Raw genomic sequence first — 21741 nt, 5'->3', positions numbered from 1 at the left:
GTCAGTTGTATAGGCTTGAATGGCCTTTTGCTGCTCCTCCAACCTCTGAAGCATATAGAGGGTTGAATTCCACCTCGTTACCACTTCTTGCTTCAGATGATGGCAGGGCAGGTTCAGGCGTTTTTGGTGTTGCTCCAGTCTTCTGTACGTGGTGCCTGTACGCCGAAAGTGTCCTGCAATTCTTCTGGCCACCGACAGCATCTCTTGCACGCCCCTGTCGTTTTTTAAATAATTCTGCACCACCAAATTCAAGGTATGTGCAAAACATGGGACGTGCTGGAATTTGCCCAGATTTAATGCACACACAATATTGGTGGCATTGTCCGATGCCACAAATCCACAGGAGAGTCCAATTGGGGTAAGCCATTCTGCGATGATCTTCCTCAGTTGCCGTAAGAGGTTTTCAGCTGTGTGCGTATTCTGGAAAGCGGTGATACAAAGCATAGCCTGCCTAGGAAAGAGTTGGCGTTTGCGAGATGCTGCTACTGGTGCCGCCGCTGCTGTTCTTGCGGCGGGAGTCAATACATCTACCCAGTGGGCTGTCACAGTCATATAGTCCTGAGTCTGCCCTGCTCCACTTGTACACATGTCCATGGTTAAGTGGACATTAGGTACAACTGCATTTTTTAGGACACTGGTGAGTCTTTTTCTGACGTCTGTGTACATTCTTGGTATCGCCTGCCTAGAGAAGTGGAACCTAGATGGTATTTGGTACCGGGGACACACTACCTCAAGAAATTCTCTAAGTCCCTGTGAACTAATGCCGGATACCGGATGCACGTCTAACACCAACACAGCTGCCAAGGCCTGAGTTATCCGCTTTGCAACAGGATGACTGCTGTGATATTTCATCTTCCTCGCAAAGGACTGTTGGACAGTCAGTTGCTTACTGGAAGTAGTCCGTGGTTAAGTGAACATTGGGTACAACTGCATTTTTTAGGACACTGGTGAGTCTTTTTCTGAGGTCTGTGTACATTTTCGGTATCGCCTGCCTAGAGAAATGGAACCTAGATGGTATTTGGTATCGGGGACACAGTACCTCAAACAAGTCTATAGTTGGCTCTGCAGTAATGATGGATACCGGAACCACGTTTCTCACCGCCCAGGATGCCAAGGCCTCAGTTATCCGCTTTGCAGCAGGATGACTGCTGTGATATTTCATCTTCCTCGCAAAGGACTGTTGGACAGTCAATTGCCTGGTGGAAGTAGTAAAAGTGGTCTTACGACTTCCCCTCTGGGATGACCATCGACTCCCAGCAGCAACAACAGCAGCGCCAGCAGCAGTAGGCGTTACACTCAAGGATGCATCGGAGGAATCCCAGGCAGGAGAGGACTCGTCAGAATTGCCAGTGACATGGCCTGCAGGACTATTGGCATTCCTGGGGAAGGAGGAAATTGACACTGAGGGAGTTGGTGGGGTGGTTTGCGTGAGCTTGGTTACAAGAGGAAGGGATTTACTGGTCAGTGGACTGCTTCCGCTGTCGCCCAAAGTTTTTGAACTTGTCACTGACTTATGATGAATGCGCTGCAGGTGACGTATAAGGGAGGATGTTCCGAGGTGGTTAACGTCCTTACCCCTACTTATTACAAAGGCACGGCTTGACACCTGTTGTCCGCATTTCTGTTGAAATACTTCCACACCGAAGAGCTGATTTTTTTGGTATTTTCACCAGGCATGTCAATGGCCATATTCCTCCCACGGACAACAGGTGTCTCCCCGGGTGCCTGACTTAAACAAACCACCTCACCATCAGAATCCTCCTTGTCAATTTCCTCCCCAGCGCCAGCAACACCCATATCCTCCTCATCCTGGTGTACTTCAACACTGACATCTTCAATCTATCAGGAACTGGACTGCGGGTGCTCCTTCCAGCACTTGCAGGGGGCGTGCAAATGGTGGAAGGCGCATGCTCTTCACGTCCAGTGTTGGGAAGGTCAGGCATCGCAACCGACACAATTGGACTCTCCTTGTGGATTTGTGATTTCGAAGAACGCACAGTTCTTTGCTGTGCTTTTGCCAGCTTAAGTCTTTTCATTTTTCTAGCGAGAGGCTGAGTGCTTCCATCCTCATGTGAAGCTGAACCACTAGCCATGAACATAGGCCAGGGCCTCAGCCGTTCCTTACCACTCCGTGTGGTAAATGGCATATTGGCAAGTTTACGCTTCTCCTCCGACGATTTTATTTTAGATTTTTGAGTCCTTTTTTTACTGATATTTTGTGTTTTGGATTTTACATGCTCTGTACTATGACATTGGGCATCGGCCTTGGCAGACAACGTTGATGGAATTTCATCGTCTCGGCCATGACTAGTGGCAGCAGCTTCAGCACGAGGTGGAAGTGGATCTTGATCTTTCCCTATTTTTGGAACCTCAACATTTTTGTTCTCCATATTTTAATAGGCACAACTAAAAGGCACCTCAGGTAAACAATGGAGATGGATGGATACTAGTATACTTATGGATGACGAGTGACTGGCGACACAGATGTATCTACAGCCGTGGACTACCGTACTGCGTCTGCTAGTATAGAGATGATAATGATATAAAAAAATATATATATCACTACTGCAGGTATATATAATATAATGACGGACCTGCTGGACACTGTCAGCAGACTCCTAAACTACTAGTATGAAGAAGCTAGAAAAAAAAACCCACCACAGGTAGGTATACAATTATGGACGAGCACTGACGACACAGAGGTAGCTACAGCCGTGGACTACCGTACTGCGTCTGCTAGTATAGAGATGATAATGATATAAAAAATATATATATATCACTACTGCAGGTATATATAATATAATGATGGACCTGCTGGACACTGTCAGCAGACTCCTAAACTACTAGTATGAAGAAGATAGAAAAATAAACCCCACCACAGGTAGGTATACAATTATGGACGAGCACTGACGACACAGAGGTAGCTACAGCCGTGGACTACCGTACTGCGTCTGCTAGTATAGAGATGATAATTATATTAAAAAAATATATATATCACTACTGCAGGTATATATAATATAATGACGGACCTGCTGGACACTGTCAGCAGACTACTAAACTACTAGTATGAAGAAGATAGAAAAAAAAAAACCACCACAGGTAGGTATACAATTATGGACGAGCACTGACGACACAGAGGTAGCTACAGCCGTGGACTACCGTACGGCGTCTGCTAGTATAGAGATGATAATGATATAAAAAATATATATATATCACTACTGCAGGTATATATAATATAATGACGGACCTGCTGGACACTGTCAGCAGACTCCTAAACTACTAGTATGAAGAAGATAGAAAAAAAAACCCACCACAGGTAGGTATACAATTATGGACGAGCACTGATGACACAGAGGTAGCTACAGCCGTGGACTACCGTACTGCGTCTGCTAGTATAGAGATGATAATGATATAAAAAATATATATATATCACTACTGCAGGTATATATAATATAATGATGGACCTGCTGGACACTGTCAGCAGACTCCTAAACTACTAGTATGAAGAAGATAGAAAAAAAAAACCCACCACAGGTAGGTATACAATTATGGATGAGCACTGACGACACAGAGGTAGCTACAGCCGTGGACTATCGTACTGCGTCTGCTAGTACAGAGATGATAATGATTTAAAAAATATATATATATCACTACTGCAGGTATATATAATATAATGACGGACCTGCTGGACACTGTCAGCAGACTCCTAAACTACTAGTATGAAGAAGATAGAAAAATAAACCCCACCACAGGTAGGTATACAATTATGGACGAGCACTGATGACACAAAGGTAGCCACAGCCGTGGACTACCGTACTGCGTCTGCTAATATAGAGATGATAAAGATGATAGAGATGAACAAAAAAAATATAACACTACTGCAGGTAAATATTTATATAATATAATGAATGACGGACCTGCTGGACACTGTCAGCAGAATGCGTTTATAGAATTAAAAAAAAAACACCACAGGAGTGTTTAACTTTTTCAGGCAGACAATATACTGGTGGTCACTGGTCAGTCACACTGGCAGCAAAAGTGTGCACTGTACTCCTGCTATAACTGCACCCCAGTCTCCCCCACAATTCAGCTGTGTGAGCAGTGAGCACTCAGCACAGTCAGATATACATAGATGATATTATCATGCAGCACACTGAGGCTGAGCACAGATATGGTATGTGACTGTGTATCGTTTTTTTTTAGGCAGAGAACGGATTATATTAAATAATAAATAAAACTGGTGGTGGTCACTAGTACCTATCAGCAAAACTCTGCACTCTGAGTACTCCTAATGCTCCCCAAAATTACTAAGTTAGTAGTAAATCAACTCAAGTGTCTCTATCTATTCTAACGGAGAGGACGCCAGACACGTCCTCTCCCTATCAATCTCAATGCACGTGTGAAAAAATGGCGGCGACGCGCGGCTCCTTATATAGAATCCGAGTCTCGCGATAGAATACGAGCCTCGCGAGAATCCGACAGCGGGATGATGACTTTCGGGCACGCTCGGGTTAACCGAGCAAGGCGAGAAGATCCGAGTCTGCCTCGGACCCGTGTAAAAAGGCTGAAGTTCGGGGGGGTTTGGATTCCGAGGAACCGAACCCGCTCATCTCTAGTAAAAATGGAGGACTGCCTGCCGCTATGTGTAAAAAGGGGGGACTGCCTGCCGCTATGTGTAAAAATGGGGAATCTGCCTGCCGCAATGTGTAAAAATGGGGAATCTGCCTGCCGCTATGTGTAAAAAGGGAGAATCTGCCTGCCGTGATGTGTAAAAATGGAGAATCTGCCTGCCGCAATGTGTAAAAACGGGGGACTGCCTGCTGCAACGTGTAGAAAGGGGGAATCTGCCTGCCGTAATGTGTAACAAGGGCACGCTGTCTGCCGTAATGTGTAACAAGGGCACGCTGTCTGCCGTAATGTGTAACAAGGGCACGCTGTCTGCCGTAATGTGTAACAAGGGTACGCTGTCTGCCGTAATGTGTAACAAGGGCACGCTGTCTGCCGTAATGTGTAACAAGGGCACGCTGTCTGCCGTAATGTGTAACAAGGGCACGCTGTCTGCCGCTATGTGTAAAAAGTGTACGTTGTCTGCCGTAATGTGTAAAAAGGGGACGCTGTCTGCCGTAATGTGTAAAAAGGGGGACGCTGTCTGCCGTTATGTGTAAAAAGTGTACGCTGTCTGCCGTTATGTTTAACAAGGGCATGCTGTCTGCCGTTATGTGTAAAAAGTGTACGCTGTCTGCCGTAATGTGTAAAAAGTGCACGCTGTCTGCCGCTATGTGTAACAAGGGCACGCTGTCTGCCGTTATGTGTAAAAAGGGGACGCTGTCTGCCGTAATGTATAAAAAGGGGGACGCTGTCTGCCGTAATGTGTAAAAAGGGGACGCTGTCTGCCGTAATGTGTAAATAGAGGAATCTGTTCGCTGTAAGGTGTAAAAGGGTCTCTACCTGGTGTAGTGGTGCTACTGTGCGGCGTAATTTGAAGAATGGAGACTACTGTGCACCGTTTTAGGAATTGGTATTATTTTGTGGCCACACCCCTTCCCCGCGAAGCCACGCCACTATGTATTTTTGCGCGCGCCTACGGCGCGCACTGCCCCTGTTTTGCATGCAGGGGTGGGGCCCCGATGCCGTTTCTTGCTCACAGTGCTAAAATGTCTAGTTACGGCACTGTTGCTAGGTATCCATTTCTCTGGCCCTGAGCAGGTCCCCCTCACCAGATCCTCTCAAGGGGTAAGGGGGTGAACTTGGATGGGATGGGGGGGGGGGCTCAAAACATTTTGTCGCACCTGGGCCCACCGCTTGCTAGTTCCGCCACTGTGTGTATGGTTCAGGGATTGTTGTTTTATACCTGCATATGCATGCTTAGCGTAAATTAGCACAGGTGATGCATACACAATTGGTACATTTGCTTTGATTGCTTATACTATTTAAGCATGTTCTAGCCATCCGTGGCTTGTGGGTGTATGGAGTTGTGGTGTGAGAAGTTGTGGAGTGAGAGGTGGAGAGTGGATTGTGGAGATAAGTTGTTGATTTTTGTGTTGTTGTTTTTTTTAAATATGTAGTGCTTTAAATTATATTTCCTTGGAGTAATGTCAATGTAATGTGTTATGCAGAGTCGTGGATTTTTGGTTTGAATTTGTAGCTTTTGTGGTAAGTATGTTGTATGGCGATGATCGTGTGACTTAGCACAGCATGTGTTTGCAACATGTCCCTGTGTAGTGTAATGTGGTGCGGTGCGTTTATTTGGTGTATTGCGGTCGCACAATGTGTAGCACAAATAATGCATGGTCTTTTTTTTCTTATTTTTTTATTGTATTTAAGGATGTTTGTAGTGTGGATGACTTGACTGTTTTTTTTCACATTTATTCTCAAGGGATCAACAGTATATCTATCTGCAGGTAAGTATATGCATGTTCATAGGTGCGTGTTGTGTGGAGGGGTGTATTTTTCTAGGTGTGTTTATTATGATTATTTCTCTTATTCCTGAAAGCAGCATCTTCTTATTTTGAGTTTTGGGGCAAAGTAGCCATTTTCCTTTGTTTTTTGTGTGTGGCCTTTTGCCATTTTGTTTTTCCTACTCATCTGTGGGTAAGTATATGCATGTTTATAGGTGTTTGTTGTGTGGAGGGTGTTTTTTTCTATGAGTGTGTGTTTATTATGATTATTTCTCCTCTTCCTGAAGGCAGCCTCCTCTTATTTTGAGTTTTGGGGCAAAGTAGCCATTTTCCTTTGTTTTTTTTTTGTGTGGCCTTTTGCCATTTTGTTTTTCCTACTGATTTGTGGGTAAGTACAGTAAATGCATGTTCATAGGTGTGTGTTGTGTGGTGGGGTGTTGGTTTATCTTAGTGTGCTTATTAAGGGCCCTCATTCCGAGTTGATCGGTCGCAAGGCGAATTTAGCAGAGTTACACACGCTAAGCCGCCGCCTACTGGGAGTGTATCTTAGCATCTTAAAATTGCGACCGATGTATTCGCAATATTGCGATCACAAACTACTTAGCAGTTTTAGAGTAGCTCCACACTTACTCTGCCTGTGCGATCAGTTCAGTGCTTGTCGTTCCTGGTTTGACGTCACAAACACACCCAGCGTTCGCCCAACCACTCCCCCGTTTCTCCGGCCACTCCTGCGTTTTTTCCGGAAACGGTAGCGTTTTCATCCACACGCCCATAAAACGCCGTGTTTCCGCCCAGTAACACCCATTTCCTGTCAATCACATTACGATCGCCGGAGCGATGAAAAAGCCGTGAGTAAAAATACTATCTTCATAGCAAAGATACTTGGCGCAGTCGCAGTGCGAATATTGCGCATGCGCACTAAGCGGAATTTCACTGCGATGCGATGAAAAATACCGAGCGAACGACTCGGAATGAGGGCCAAGGTTTTTTTTTACCCCTGAAGAATGGATCTCTTTTTTCTGTTGTTTTTGCCAAATTAGGCTATTTTTGTTATACATTTTTCTCTTTTCCCTGTTTTTTGTTCATTCCTATACATATATCTGTTGGTAAGTATACTGTATGCATGTTCATAGGAGTGTGTTGTGTGGTGGGGTGTTGGTTTATCTTAGTGTGCTTATTAAGTGTTTGTTTCTCTTTTCTTCTCAAGGCAGATTTTATATTGGGAGTTTTTTTGTGCCAAAGTAGCCTTGTTTCATTTTTTATCTGCATTTTGCTGCTGTTTATTTGTGGGGTTTTTGTCTGGTAAGTATATGCATGCTCATTGTGTTGTTGTGGTGTTTTTGTTTTTGTTTTTTTTACTTGTATTGTTTTTAGCCCAAATTTTTAACTATGTTCCTTTCCTCCTGTTGTGCACAATTTAGAGATGGATTACACCACATCTGTAAGTGGTTTTAAGAAAATTTAATTGTTTGACAAGAATGTCTGTGACCAATCATTGTATTATGATTTAACACTCTGTTAAATGTGTCTTTCAGTTGGTGATAGCAGCATACCTGTAGTCCTTATACGGCCAACCCCAACCTGCCCCTCATCCTCGAAGGCAAAGGAGGCGTGCAAGGCTAAGTATCTTTTGAACCCATGTCACCCTTTTTGGAATGCCAGATGATGAGGTGGTGCAGCGCTATAGGCTGCCTCCTCATGTAATCCTAGAAACTCTCTCAATAATAGAGTGATCTAGAGAGTACTATTCGTACATCCTACAGCAATTCCACCACTGACACAATTAATTGCTGTCTTACATTTTTTGCACCTCAGGGTCCTACCAGCTTATAGTTGGAGTCCTGGTAGGCGTCTCCCAGGCCACATTCTCAAGGATCCTGAGGCGCATAATAGCTGCGTTCCTCAAAAGAACTAAGCAGTTAATATAAATGCCATTGGATCTGGAGTCCCTAGCTGTGTTGAAGCGGCAATTCCGTGAAGGGGGGAGTCGCTTCTCACACATTATTGGGGTAGTGGATGGTACACACATTCCACTTGTGGCACAAACACATAATGAAATAATCTTTAGGAACAGAAAAATGTTCCACTCTTTAAATGTCATGGTTGTTTGTGGCCCATCCCTCCAGATCCTTTCCCTGAATGCCCGGTACCCAGGAAGTGCCCATGATTCCCATGTTATTCGGCAATCAGAGATATGGCAAAAATTAAGTATGTTGGAATGCCAAGATGCGTGGATGTTGGGTGAGTTTGTGTCACATCATGTAGTAAAGGTTCAGGTTTGTGGGTTTTTAATTGTTAACCATATTTTTGTCTTATTTTTTTATTGTGTTTTTGCAGGAGATTGTGGATATCCTTGCACCCCCAGGCTCATGACTCCTTACAGCACACCAACACCAGGACCACAATCAGCATTTAATTTCCACCCTGATAGCCACCAGACAGCTGGTGGAGTGCACAATCGGAGTCTTAAAAGGGTGTTTTTGTGTGTGCTCCACTGCACTGGTGGCGACCTCATGTATTCACCGGAAATGGTTAGTAAGATAGTGGTCCTGTGTGCAATGCTGCACAATATTGCTGAAAGCAGGCATGTGGAGTTGGTAAAAAATTAGGTTTTGGGCCCAGAGGATGAGGAGCCAGGGGTTCGCCGTACATGAAGGTGGGGCAAAATAGTAAACACCTCTTTTATGTACTTCTGCACATTTTTGTGCACTCGTGCATGGTGGGTGTGATTTTGCACTCATGCGTTGCATTTGCACACTTGTGAATGCTGCTTGCGTGCGCATTGAACAGTGATCAGGTCTGAATTATCCCCAATGTCTCAAAATGGGACTGTCCAGCAGACAGTATACTGTCCACTATACTCAGAGATCAATACTTGCTCCTGGTGAGCGTGATCTGCAATCAAGGAATGATTGTTTTCCAGAGGAAGGCTGGCATGGAAGTTTCCACCACGGGACTCCTGTTTGTTGTGGGAGGGAGAGCAAAAGAGGTTTTCATCACTTACAATGCCTACAAACAGTGACTTGCTGAGGCATGAAGGGTCCATTGGAGGAATGCACTATCAATAGCACATGAAATAGGGGATGCAGTTGGCATCCCAAGGCTCACAATCCAGACCATCATGCTGAAGTGGTTAGTACAAGTATTAAGGTTTAGCTGCGGGAGGGTGAGATTAGGGCTAGGCTGTGTGTGGGTATGGTTAGGGTTAGGCTGTGGGAAGTTAGGCTGCTGAAGGGGATTGTTAGGGTTAGGCTGGGGGGTAGAGTTAGGCTGCAGGAGGGATGGGTTATGGTTGGGGTTAGCAATACTTATCATAGATTGCAGGATCCTGCTGCCAGCATTCTGACCATCGGGATTCTGACCGTCGGTATTCCTTACCTACCCCATGAAATAGTATGTTGCTCTGCTGAAGAGGCCAGCTGCTAGAGGAGTTGTGGCCAGCCACTAGAGGTATGAACAGCCACTAAAGGGGATTGTGAAGAAAGAAGAATCAGTACCCTAGCCATTTCACAGTTCTACTTTAATGTAAGGGCAGGATGAAAGATTGTAGGGGGACGGGGATGAATTCTAAAAGCGACCCTAGGTTTTGCGGGGCCCAATGCAAAAAATTGAGAGGGGCTCGATAAAATAATGGGTCTAATTCAGATCTGATTGCAGCAGCAAATTTATTAGCTAATGGGAAAAACCATGTGCACTGCAGGTGTGGCAGATATAACATGTGCAGAGAGAGTTAGATGTGGGTGGGTTATATTGTTTCTGTGCAGGGTAAATACTGGCTGCTTTATTTTTACACTGCAATTGTGATTTCGGATTGAACACACCCCACCCAAATCTAAAGGGGGTACTCACAGAGCGATAATCTAAGCAATCTGACTAGATTGCTTAGAGTTTAAGCATGATCTCTCCATGTGTACCCCCCACAGCGATAGCGATGCGCAACCCCGCGCATCGCTATAACTGGTACTAGATTGGCCTGCATGCAGGCTCAATCTAGCAGGTCACTCATTTCACAGGTCACTGGGTGAAATGAGCGGCACCCCCGTCCACACCCGCACGCTCGCTGTGCTGAGCGGGGGGAGAGGTGTGTGCTGAGCGGTTCACCTCTGCCACATCTGTCCTCATCTGCTGGTGAATACGGGCGTTTACTCTCTCTGTACGTTATATCTGCCCCCCCCCCCCCCCCTGCAGAGCACATGGTTTTGCCCATCAGCTAACAAATTCGCTGCTGCGATCAGGTCTGAATTAGAGATGAGCGCCTGAAATTTTTCGGGTTTTGTGTTTTGGTTTTGGGTTCGGTTCCGCGGCCGTGTTTTGGGTTCGAACGCGATTTGGCAAAACCTCACCGAATTTTTTTTGTCGGATTCAGGTGTTTTTTTCAAAAAACACTAAAAAACAGCTTAAATCATAGAATTTGGGGGTCATTTTGATCCCAAAGTATTATTAACCTCAAAAACCATAATTTACACTCATTTTCAGTCTATTCTGAATACCTCACACCTCACAATATTATTTTTAGTCCTAAAATTTGCACCGAGGTCGCTGTGTGAGTAAGATAAGCGACCCTAGTGGCCGACACAAACACCGGGCCCATCTAGGAGTGGCACTGCAGTGTCACGCAGGATGTCCCTTCCAAAAAACCCTCCCCAAACAGCACATGACGCAAAGAAAAAAAGAGGCGCAATGAGGTAGCTGTGTGAGTAAGATTAGCGACCCTAGTGGCCGACACAAACACCGGGCCCATCTAGGAGTGGCACTGCAGTGTCACGCAGGATGGCCCTTCCAAAAAACCCTCCCCAAACAGCACATGACGCAAAGAAAAAAAGAGGCGCAATGAGGTAGCTGTGTGAGTAAGATTAGCGACCCTAGTGGCCGACACAAACACCGGGCCCATCTAGGAGTGGCACTGCAGTGTCACGCAGGATGTCCCTTCCAAAAAACCCTCCCCAAACAGCACATGACGCAAAGAAAAAAAGAGGCTTTTTACTGATATTTGGTGTTTTGGATTTGACATGCTCTGTACTATGACATTGGGCATCGGCCTTGGCAGACGACGTTGCTGGCATTTCATCGTCTCGGCCATGACTAGTGGCAGCAGCTTCAGCACGAGGTGGAAGTGGATCTTGATCTTTCCCTAATTTTGGAACCTCAACATTTTTGTTCTCCATATTTTAATAGGCACAACTAAAAGGCACCTCAGGTAAACAATGGAGATGGATGGATTGGATACTAGTATACAATTATGGACGGGCTGCCGAGTGCCGACACAGAGGTAGCCACAGCCGTGAACTACCGCACTGTACTGTGTCTGCTGCTAATATATAGACTGGTTGATAAAGAGATAGTATACTCGTAACTAGTATGTATGTATAAAGAAAGAAAAAAAAACCACGGTTAGGTGGTATATACAATTATGGACGGGCTGCCGAGTGCCGACACAGAGGTAGCCACAGCCGTGAACTACCGCACTGTACTGTGTCTGCTGCTAATATATAGACTGGTTGATAAAGAGATAGTATACTCGTAACTAGTATGTATGTATAAAGAAAGAAAAAAAAACCACGGTTAGGTGGTATATACAATTATGGACGGGCTGCCGAGTGCCGACACAGAGGTAGCCACAGCCGTGAACTACCGCACTGTACTGTGTCTGCTGCTAATATATAGACTGGTTGATAAAGAGATAGTATACTCGTAACTAGTATGTATGTATAAAGAAAGAAAAAAAAACCACGGTTAGGTGGTATATACAATTATGGACGGGCTGCCGAGTGCCGACACAGAGGTAGCCACAGCCGTGAACTACCGCACTGTACTGTGTCTGCTGCTAATATATAGACTGGTTGATAAAGAGATAGTATACTCGTAACTTGTATGTATGTATAAAGAAAGAAAAAAAAACCACGGTTAGGTGGTATATACAATTATGGACGGGCTGCCGAGTGCCGACACAGAGGTAGCCACAGCCGTGAACTACCGCACTGTACTGTGTCTGCTGCTAATATATAGACTGGTTGATAAAGAGATAGTATACTCGTAACTAGTATGTATGTATAAAGAAAGAAAAAAAAACCACGGTTAGGTGGTATATACAATTATGGACGGGCTGCCGAGTGCCGACACAGAGGTAGCCACAGCCGTGAACTACCGCACTGTACTGTGTCTGCTGCTAATATAGACTGGTTGATAAAGAGATAGTATACTCGTAACTAGTATGTATGTATAAAGAAAGAAAAAAAAACCACGGTTAGGTGGTATATACAATTATGGACGGGCTGCCGAGTGCCGACACAGAGGTAGCCACAGCCGTGAACTACCGCACTGTACTGTGTCTGCTGCTAATATATAGACTGGTTGATAAAGAGATAGTATACTCGTAACTAGTATGTATGTATAAAGAAAGAAAAAAAAACCACGGTTAGGTGGTATATACAATTATGGACGGGCTGCCGAGTGCCGACACAGAGGTAGCCACAGCCGTGAACTACCGCACTGTACTGTGTCTGCTGCTAATATAGACTGGTTGATAAAGAGATAGTATACTCGTAACTAGTATGTATGTATAAAGAAAGAAAAAAAAACCACGGTTAGGTGGTATATACAATTATGGACGGGCTGCCGAGTGCCGACACAGAGGTAGCCACAGCCGTGAACTACCGCACTGTACTGTGTCTGCTGCTAATATATAGACTGGTTGATAAAGAGATAGTATACTACTAATATTATATATACTGGTGGTCAGGTCACTGGTCACTAGTCACACTGGCAGTGGCACTCCTGCAGCAAAAGTGTGCACTGTTTAATTTTAATATAATATTATGTACTCCTGGCTCCTGCTATAACCTATAACTGGCACTGTAGTAGTGCTCCCCAGTCTCCCCCACAATTATAAGCTGTGTGAGCTGAGCAGTCAGACAGATATATAATATATAGATGATGCAGCACACTGGCCTGAGCCTGAGCAGTGCACACAGATATGGTATGTGACTGACTGAGTCACTGTGTGTATCGCTTTTTTCAGGCAGAGAACGGATATATTAAATAAACTGCACTGTGTGTCTGGTGGTCACTCACTATATAATATATTATGTACTCCTGGCTCCTGCTATAACCTATAACTGGCACTGCAGTAGTGCTCCCCAGTCTCCCCCACAATTATAAGCTGTGTGAGCTGAGCAGTCAGACAGATATATATAATATTATATATAGATAATAGATGATGCAGCACACTGGCCTGAGCCTGAGCAGTGCACACAGATATGGTATGTGACTGAGTCACTGTGTGCTGTGTATCGCTTTTTTCAGGCAGAGAACGGATTATAAATAAAACTGGTGGTCACTGGTCACTATCAGCAAAACTCTGCACTGTACTGAGTACTCCTAATGCTCCCCAAAATTAGTAAATCAAGTGTCTCTCTAATCTATTCTAAACGGAGAGGACGCCAGCCACGTCCTCTCCCTATCAATCTCAATGCACGTGTGAAAATGGCGGCGACGCGCGGCTCCTTATATAGAATCCGAGTCTCGCGATAGAATCCGAGCCTCGCGAGAATCCGACAGCGTCATGATGACGTTCGGGCGCGCTCGGGTTAACCGAGCAAGGCGGGAAGATCCGAGTCGCTCGGACCCGTGAAAAAAAACATGAAGTTCTGGCGGGTTCGGATTCAGAGAAACCGAACCCGCTCATCTCTAGTCTGAATTAGGCCCAATGTTCTCATACCTCATCCACAAAATACCACTCCCTTACACCGCTCCCTGGCATCATACCTCACCCCCTATAACTTCCATCACTCACCAATGCTACCTGATGCCATATCTCAATCACTGAAATAACTCTCTCCCACTACCCTTATTTGATACTATGGGCCACATGTAATAGAGTGAGATTTTCAGAAAGTGAGAGATTTGGTAAGGTTTTTCTTTAAAGCGGCAATCATTTACACTGCAAAACCAGGTTGATCTTGCTGTGTAAATGATTGTCACTTAAAAAAAAAATGCAAAACCTTACCAAATCTCTCACTCTATTACATTTGGCCCAATGTCTTTTCCACTGTCATTGGCACCATACTTTACAAACAGTAATACCCTATCCAAAATCTCAAAAAGGAAATGATTATTGTATAAGATTTTTACTCCTTAAATGAAATTATCCTACCTCTCAAAGACACCATTACTATGTGTTCCTTCTCCCACTGGTTGTATTTTTTGAAGCTCTTTTTCAGTCTGAAGATGCTACTGTATTCCAACACTTGCCTGGGACTTGATTATATGCGGTTCCCGAAGGATGTTTCCAAAAAGCATAAATAGAATATATATTATGATTGCAATAGTAATGTTAGTATAAAGGGTATCTTTGCAAATATATAAACCTCAAAACATCTTATAGAAAAGGCACTTATAAGATCTTTTCTCTAACGTCCTAAGTGGATGCTGGGGACTCCGTCAGGACCATGGGGAATAGCGGCTCCGCAGGAGACAGGGCACAAAAATAAAGCTTTAGGATTAGGTGGTGTGTACTGGCTCCTCCCCCTATGACCCTCCTCCAAGCCTTAGTTAGGTTTTTGTGCCCGTCCGAGCAGGGTGCAATCTAGGTGGCTCGCCTAAAGAGCTGCTTAGAAAAAGTTTTTAGGTTTTTTATTTTCAGTGAGTCCTGCTGGCAACAGGCTCACTGCATCGAGGGACTTAGGGGAGAGAATTTCAACTCACTTGCATGCAGGATGGATTGGATTCTTAGGCTACTGGACACCATTAGCTCCAGAGGGAGTCGGAACACAGGTCTCACCCTGGGGTTCGTCCCGGAGCCGCGCCGCCGACCCCCCTTACAGATGCTGAAGATTGAAGGTCCGGAAACAGGCGGCAGAAGGCTCTTCAGTCTTCATGAAGGTAGCGCACAGCACTGCAGCTGTGCGCCATTGTTGTCACACACTTCACACCAAGCGGTCACGGAGGGTGCAGGGCGCTGCTGGGGGCGCCCTGGGCAGCAATATTTAATACCTTTATGGCAAAAGAATACATCACATATAGCCATTGAGGCTATATGTATGTATTTAACCCATGCCAGATATCTAAAACTCCGGGAGAAAAGCCCGCCGAAATAGGGGGCGGGGCTTATTCTCCTCAGCACACAGCGCCATTTTCCTGCTCAGCTCCGCTGTGAGGAAGGCTCCCAGGACTCTCCCCTGCACTGCACTACAGAAACAGGGTAAAACAGAGAGGGGGGGCATTTTTTGGCGATATTTTGATATATTTAAGCTGCTATAAGGAACAACACTTATATAAGGTTGTTCCCATATATATTATAGCGCTTGGGTGTGTGCTGGCAAACTCTCCCTCTGTCTCCCCAAAGGGCTAGTGGGGTCCTGTCTTCGATAAGAGCATTCCCTGTGTGTCTGCTGTGTGTCGGTACGTGTGTGTCGACATGTATGAGGACGATGTTGGTGTGGAGGCAGAGCAATTGCCGATAATGGTGATGTCACCCCCCAGGGAGTCGACACCGGAATGGATGGCTTTGTTTATGGAATTACGTGATAATGTCAGCACATTACAAAAATCAGTTGACGACATGAGACGGCCGGCAAACCAGTTAGTACCTGCCCAGGCGTCTCAGACACCGTCAGGGGCTGTAAAGCGCCCTTTACCTCAGTCGGTCGACACAGACCCAGACACAGACACTGAATCTAGTGTCGACGGTGATGAAACAAACGTATTTTCAAGTAGGGCCACACGTTATATGATCACGGCAATGAAGGAGGCTTTGCATATCTCTGATACTGCAAGTACCACAAAAAGGGGTATTATGTGGGGGGTGAAAAAAACTACCTGTAGTTTTTCCTGAATCAGAGGAATTAAATGATGTATGTGATGAAGCGTGGGTTAACCCAGATAGAAAAGTGCTAATTTCAAAAAAGTTATTAGCATTATACCCTTTCCCGCCAGAGGTTAGGGCGCGCTGGGAAACACCCCCTAGGGTGGATAAGGCGCTCACACGCTTATCAAAACAAGTGGCGTTACCGTCTCCTGATACGGCCGCCCTCAGGGATCCAGCTGATAGGAGACTGGAAACTACCCTAAAAAGTATATACACACATACTGGTGTTATACTGCGACCAGCCATCGCCTCAGCCTGGATGTGCAGTGCTGGGGTCGTCTGGTTGGATTCCCTGACTGAAAATATTGATACCCTGGATAGGGACAGTATTTTATTGACTATAGAGCAATTAAAGGATGCTTTCCTTTATATGCGAGATGCTCAGAGAGATATTTGCACTCTGGCATCGAGAGTAAATGCGATGTCCATATCTGCCAGAAGGAGTTTATGGACGCGACAGTGGTCAGGTGATGCGGATTCCAAACGACATATGGAAGTATTGCCGTATAAAGGGGAGGAATTATTTGGCGTCGGTCTATCGGATCTGGTGGCCACGGCAACTGCCGGAAAATCCACCTTTTTACCTCAGACCCCCTCCCAACAGAAAAAGACACCGTCTTTTCAGCCGCAGTCCTTTCGGTCCTATAAGAACAAGCGGACAAAAGGACAGTCATATCTGCCTCGGGGCAGAGGAAGGGGTAAGAGAGGGCAGCAAGCAGCCCCTGCCCAGGAACAGAAGCCCTCTCAGGGTTCTGCAAAGCCCTCAGCATGACGCTGGGGCCTTACAAGCGGACTCAGGAGCGGTGGGGGGTCGACTCAAGAATTTCAGCGCACAGTGGGCTTGCTCACAGGTGGACCCCTGGATCCTGCAGGTAGTATCTCAGGGTTACAGGTTGGAATTCGAGAAGTCTCCCCCTCGCAGGTTCCTAAAGTCTGCTTTGCCAACGTCTCCCTCAGACAGGGCGACGGTATTGGAAGCCATTCACAAGCTGTTTTCTCAGCAGGTGATAGTCAAGGTACCCCTCCTACAACAGGGAAAGGGGTATTACTCCACGCTATTTGTGGTACCGAAGCCGGACGGCTCGGTAAGACCTATTCTAAATCTGAAATCTTTGAACCTGTACATACAAAAATTCAAGTTCAAGATGGAGTCACTCAGAGCAGTGATAGCGAATCTGGAAGAAGGGGACTTTATGGTGTCCCTGGACATAAAGGATGCTTACCTGCATGTCCCAATTTGCCCTTCACATCAAGGGTACCTCAGGTTCGTGGTGCAAAACTGTCATTATCAGTTTCAGACGCTGCCGTTTGGATTGTCCACGGCACCTCGGGTCTTTACCAAGGTAATGGCCGAAATGATGATTCTTCTGCGAAGAAGAGGCGTATTAATTATCCCTTACTTGGACGATCTCCTGATAAGGGCAAGGTCCAGAGAACAGCTGGAGGACGGAGTAGCACTAACCCGACTAGTGCTGCAACAACACGGGTGGATTCTGAATTTTCCAAAATCTCAGTTGACCCCGACGACACGTCTGCTGTTCCTGGGAATGATTCTGGACACGGTTCAGAAAAAGGTGTTTCTTCCGGAGGAGAAAGCCAGGGAGTTATCCGAACTTGTCAGGAACCTCCTAAAACCAGGGAAAGTGTCTGTGCATCAATGCACAAGAGTCCTGGGAAAGATGGTGGCTTCTTACGAAGCGATTCCATTCGGCAGATTCCACGCACGAACTTTTCAGTGGGATCTGCTGGACAAATTGTCCGGATCACATCTGCAGATGCATCAGCGGATAACCTTATCGCCACGGACAAGGGTGTCTCTTCTGTGGTGGTTGCAGAGTGCTCATCTGTTAGAGGGCCGCAGATTCGGCATACAGGACTGGGTCCTGGTGACCACGGATGCCAGTCTGAGAGGCTGGGGAGCGGTCACACAGGGAAGAAACTTCCAGGGAGTATGGTCAAGCCTGGAGATGTCTCTTCACATAAATATACTGGAGCTAAGAGCGATTTACAATGCTCTAAGTCTGGCAAAACCCCTGCTTCAGGGTCAGCCGGTGTTGATCCAGTCGGACAACATCACGGCAGTCGCCCACGTAAACAGACAGGGCGGCACAAGAAGCAGGACAGCAATGGCAGAAGCTGCAAGGATTCTTCGCTGGGCGGAAGATCATGTGATAGCACTGTCAGCAGTATTCATTCCGGGAGTGGACAACTGGGAAGCAGACTTCCTCAGCAGACACGATCTACACCCGGGAGAGTGGGGACTTCATCCAGAAGTCTTCCACATGATTGTGAACCGTTGGGAAAAACCAATGGTGGATATGATGGCGTCCCGCCTCAACAAAAAACTGGACAGGTATTGCGCCAGGTCAAGAGACCCTCAGGCAATAGCTGTGGACGCTCTGGTAACACCGTGGGTGTTCCAGTCAGTGTATGTGTTCCCTCCTCTGCCTCTCATACCAAAAGTACTGAGAATTATACGGCAAAAGGGAGTAAGAACGATACTAGTGGCTCCGGATTGGCCAAGAAGAACTTGGTACCCGGAACTTCAAGAGATGCTCACGGAGGATCCGTGGCCTCTACCTCTAAGACGGGACCTGCTTCAGCAGGGACCGTGTCTATTCCAAGACTTACCGCGGCTGCGTTTGACGGCATGGCGGTTGAACGCCGAATTCTAAGGGAAAAAGGCATTCCGGAAGAGGTCATTCCTACACTGGTAAAAGCCAGGAAGGAGGTGACTGCACAACATTATCACCGCATTTGGAGGAAATATGTTGCATGGTGTGAGGCCAGGAAGGCCCCCACGGAGGAATTTCAACTGGGTCGATTCCTACATTTCCTGCAAACAGGATTGTCTATGGGCCTCAAATTGGGGTCCATTAAGGTTCAAATTTCGGCCCTGTCGATTTTCTTCCAGAAAGAATTGGCTTCAGTTCCTGAAGTCCAGACTTTTGTAAAAGGAGTACTACTTATACAGCCCCCGGTTGTGCCCCCAGTGGCACCGTGGGATCTTAATGTAGTCTTGGATTTTCTCAAATCCCATTGGTTTGAGCCGCTCAAATCGGTGGAGTTGAAGTATCTTACATGGAAAGTAACCATGCTACTGGCCCTGGCTTCAGCCAGGAGAGTATCAGAATTGGCGGCTTTATCATATAAGAGCCCATATCTGATTTTCCATACGGACAGGGCAGAACTGCGGACGCGTCCTCATTTTCTGCCTAAGGTGGTGTCAGCGTTTCACCTGAACCAGCCTATTGTGGTGCCTGCGGCTACTAACGATTTGGAGGATTCCAAGTTGTTGGACGTGGTCCGGGCATTGAAAATATATATTTCAAGAACGGCGGGAGTCAGAAAGTCTGACTCACTGTTTATATTGTATGCACCCAACAAGATGGGTGCTCCTGCTTCTAAGCAGACGATTGCTCGTTGGATTTGTAGCACAATTCAACTTGCACATTCTGTGGCAGGCTTGCCACAACCTAAATCTGTCAAGGCCCATTCCACAAGGAAAGTGGGCTCATCCTGGGCGGCTGCCCGGGGGGTCTCGGCATTACAACTCTGCCGAGCTGCTACTTGGTCAGGGGCAAACACGTTTGCAAAATTCTACAAATTTGATACCCTGGCTGAGGAGGACCTTGAGTTCTCTCATTCGGTGCTGCAGAGTCATCCGCACTCTCCCGCCCGTTTGGGAGCTTTGGTATAATCCCCATGGTCCTGACGGAGTCCCCAGCATCCACTTAGGACGTTAGAGAAAATAAGAATTTACTTACCGATAATTCTATTTCTCGTAGTCCGTAGTGGATGCTGGGCGCCCATCCCAAGTGCGGATTGTCTGCAATACTTGTACATAGTTATTGTTACAAACAAATTCGGGTTGTTATTGTTGTGAGCCGTCTGTCCAGAGGCTCCTACGTTTGTCATACTGTTAACTGGGTTCAGATCACAAGTTATACGGTGTGATTGGTGTGGCTGGTATGAGTCTTACCCGGGATTCAATATCCTTCCTTATTGTGTACGCTCGTCCGGGCACAGTATCCTAACTGAGGCTTGGAGGAGGGTCATAGGGGGAGGAGCCAGTACACACCACCTAATCCTAAAGCTTTATTTTTGTGCCCTGTCTCCTGCGGAGCCGCTATTCCCCATGGTCCTGACGGAGTCCCCAGCATCCACTACGGACTACGAGAAATAGAATTATCGGTAAGTAAATTCTTATTTTGAGGTTGATATATTTTTTTATAGTCTTTATAATAACATTAATTTTTAAATCCTAAAATACAAATGTGTCCTTCTTCAGCTTTCGCTTGCTGCATGGGTACACATCATGGCAGCAATTACCCACAGCCTGCCATGATTAGTAGTGGCATGTATACGCACCATGCATTCCTATACGGGCACACTATTTGAGACAAACAAGTCATGTCTGGACACATCTGTACTTTCCTTTTAAGTTCTTTTTTTTTGTCTCGTTCTTCTGTGCCCCTCTATGTCTCTACACGTTTTTAAGTTGCTGTTCACCTACCTCCATCAGTATTTTTTTTATGTGATACCCCCCCCCCCACTTGTGCCACACTACTCAGCCCGGCCATCAGTAACAACCATATTTTGCTGCAGAAACCCCCCCCCCCCTTCCCCTCATAAACTCTCACACACAACCCTCTATGGTCTTTTCTTTATTTATTAAAGTAGATCTTTTTTTTTACTCACACTTCCCGCTGGCTGTATATTCATCAAAGCTATCCACAACCAACCCTCCACCATTATCTTTCCCAGACACTCCCTTTACCAGGGGCATAGCCAGCACTTTGTGGGCCCCATAGCAAGGGGGCCTTTATCGCAATACATCTAGAGAGACAACTCTCATTATATTATAATGTATGGCTGCCAGTCCACACTATGCCATATAGTACTCCCAATTCACATTATGATATACATTGTCCCCAGTTCATAATGTGCCACATTACAGTCTCCCCAGTTCATATTATGCCACACTGTAGTGACTCCACTTCAAATTGTGCACATAACAGTGCACCCATTTCAGATTGTGCCAGATTACAGTGTGACCAGTTCATATTGTGCAACACTATAGTGCCTCCACTTCATATTGTGCCACATTACAGTACCCCCAGACATATTATGTAATATAATAATTCCCTCCAGTTCATTTAATACCATATAACGATGAGCAGGTCCAGGGGTGTAACTAGGCCCCACGGCAAAAGTTTGTAAGGGCATCCTATGTATCACATGGTGAAAAATGTATATAGCACACTTGTAACTGTGACAGGGAAGGTGGGCCCCTCTCAGGTCTGGACCCCATAGCAGCTGCACTCCCTGCACCTATGGTAGCTACACACTTGCCTTCTACCCATCAGGAAGCAATTGTTACAGTGTGCTCAGTGGCATAGCAACAGTCCCCAGAGACCCCGTCGTGCCTTGGAGGCACTGGGTGGCTTGTGGGCACAGGGGTTACAGTGCAGCAGA

At 46.0% G+C, this 21741-nt stretch overlaps 1 long non-coding RNA gene across 1 annotated transcript in view; it reads right to left on the bottom strand.

Moving 5' to 3' along the window:
- Positions 1 to 21741, bottom strand: part of LOC135050982 (uncharacterized) — a 105278-nt gene that overhangs the window by 11264 nt on the left and 72273 nt on the right. The gene's annotated exons all lie outside the window — the stretch shown is intronic.

This window comes from Pseudophryne corroboree, chromosome 2 (genome assembly GCF_028390025.1).
Source record: "Pseudophryne corroboree isolate aPseCor3 chromosome 2, aPseCor3.hap2, whole genome shotgun sequence".
NCBI lineage: Eukaryota > Metazoa > Chordata > Amphibia > Anura > Myobatrachidae > Pseudophryne > Pseudophryne corroboree.
The sequence above is the reverse complement of the archived record's forward strand: the minus strand, read 5'-3'. Positions and strand labels throughout refer to the sequence as shown.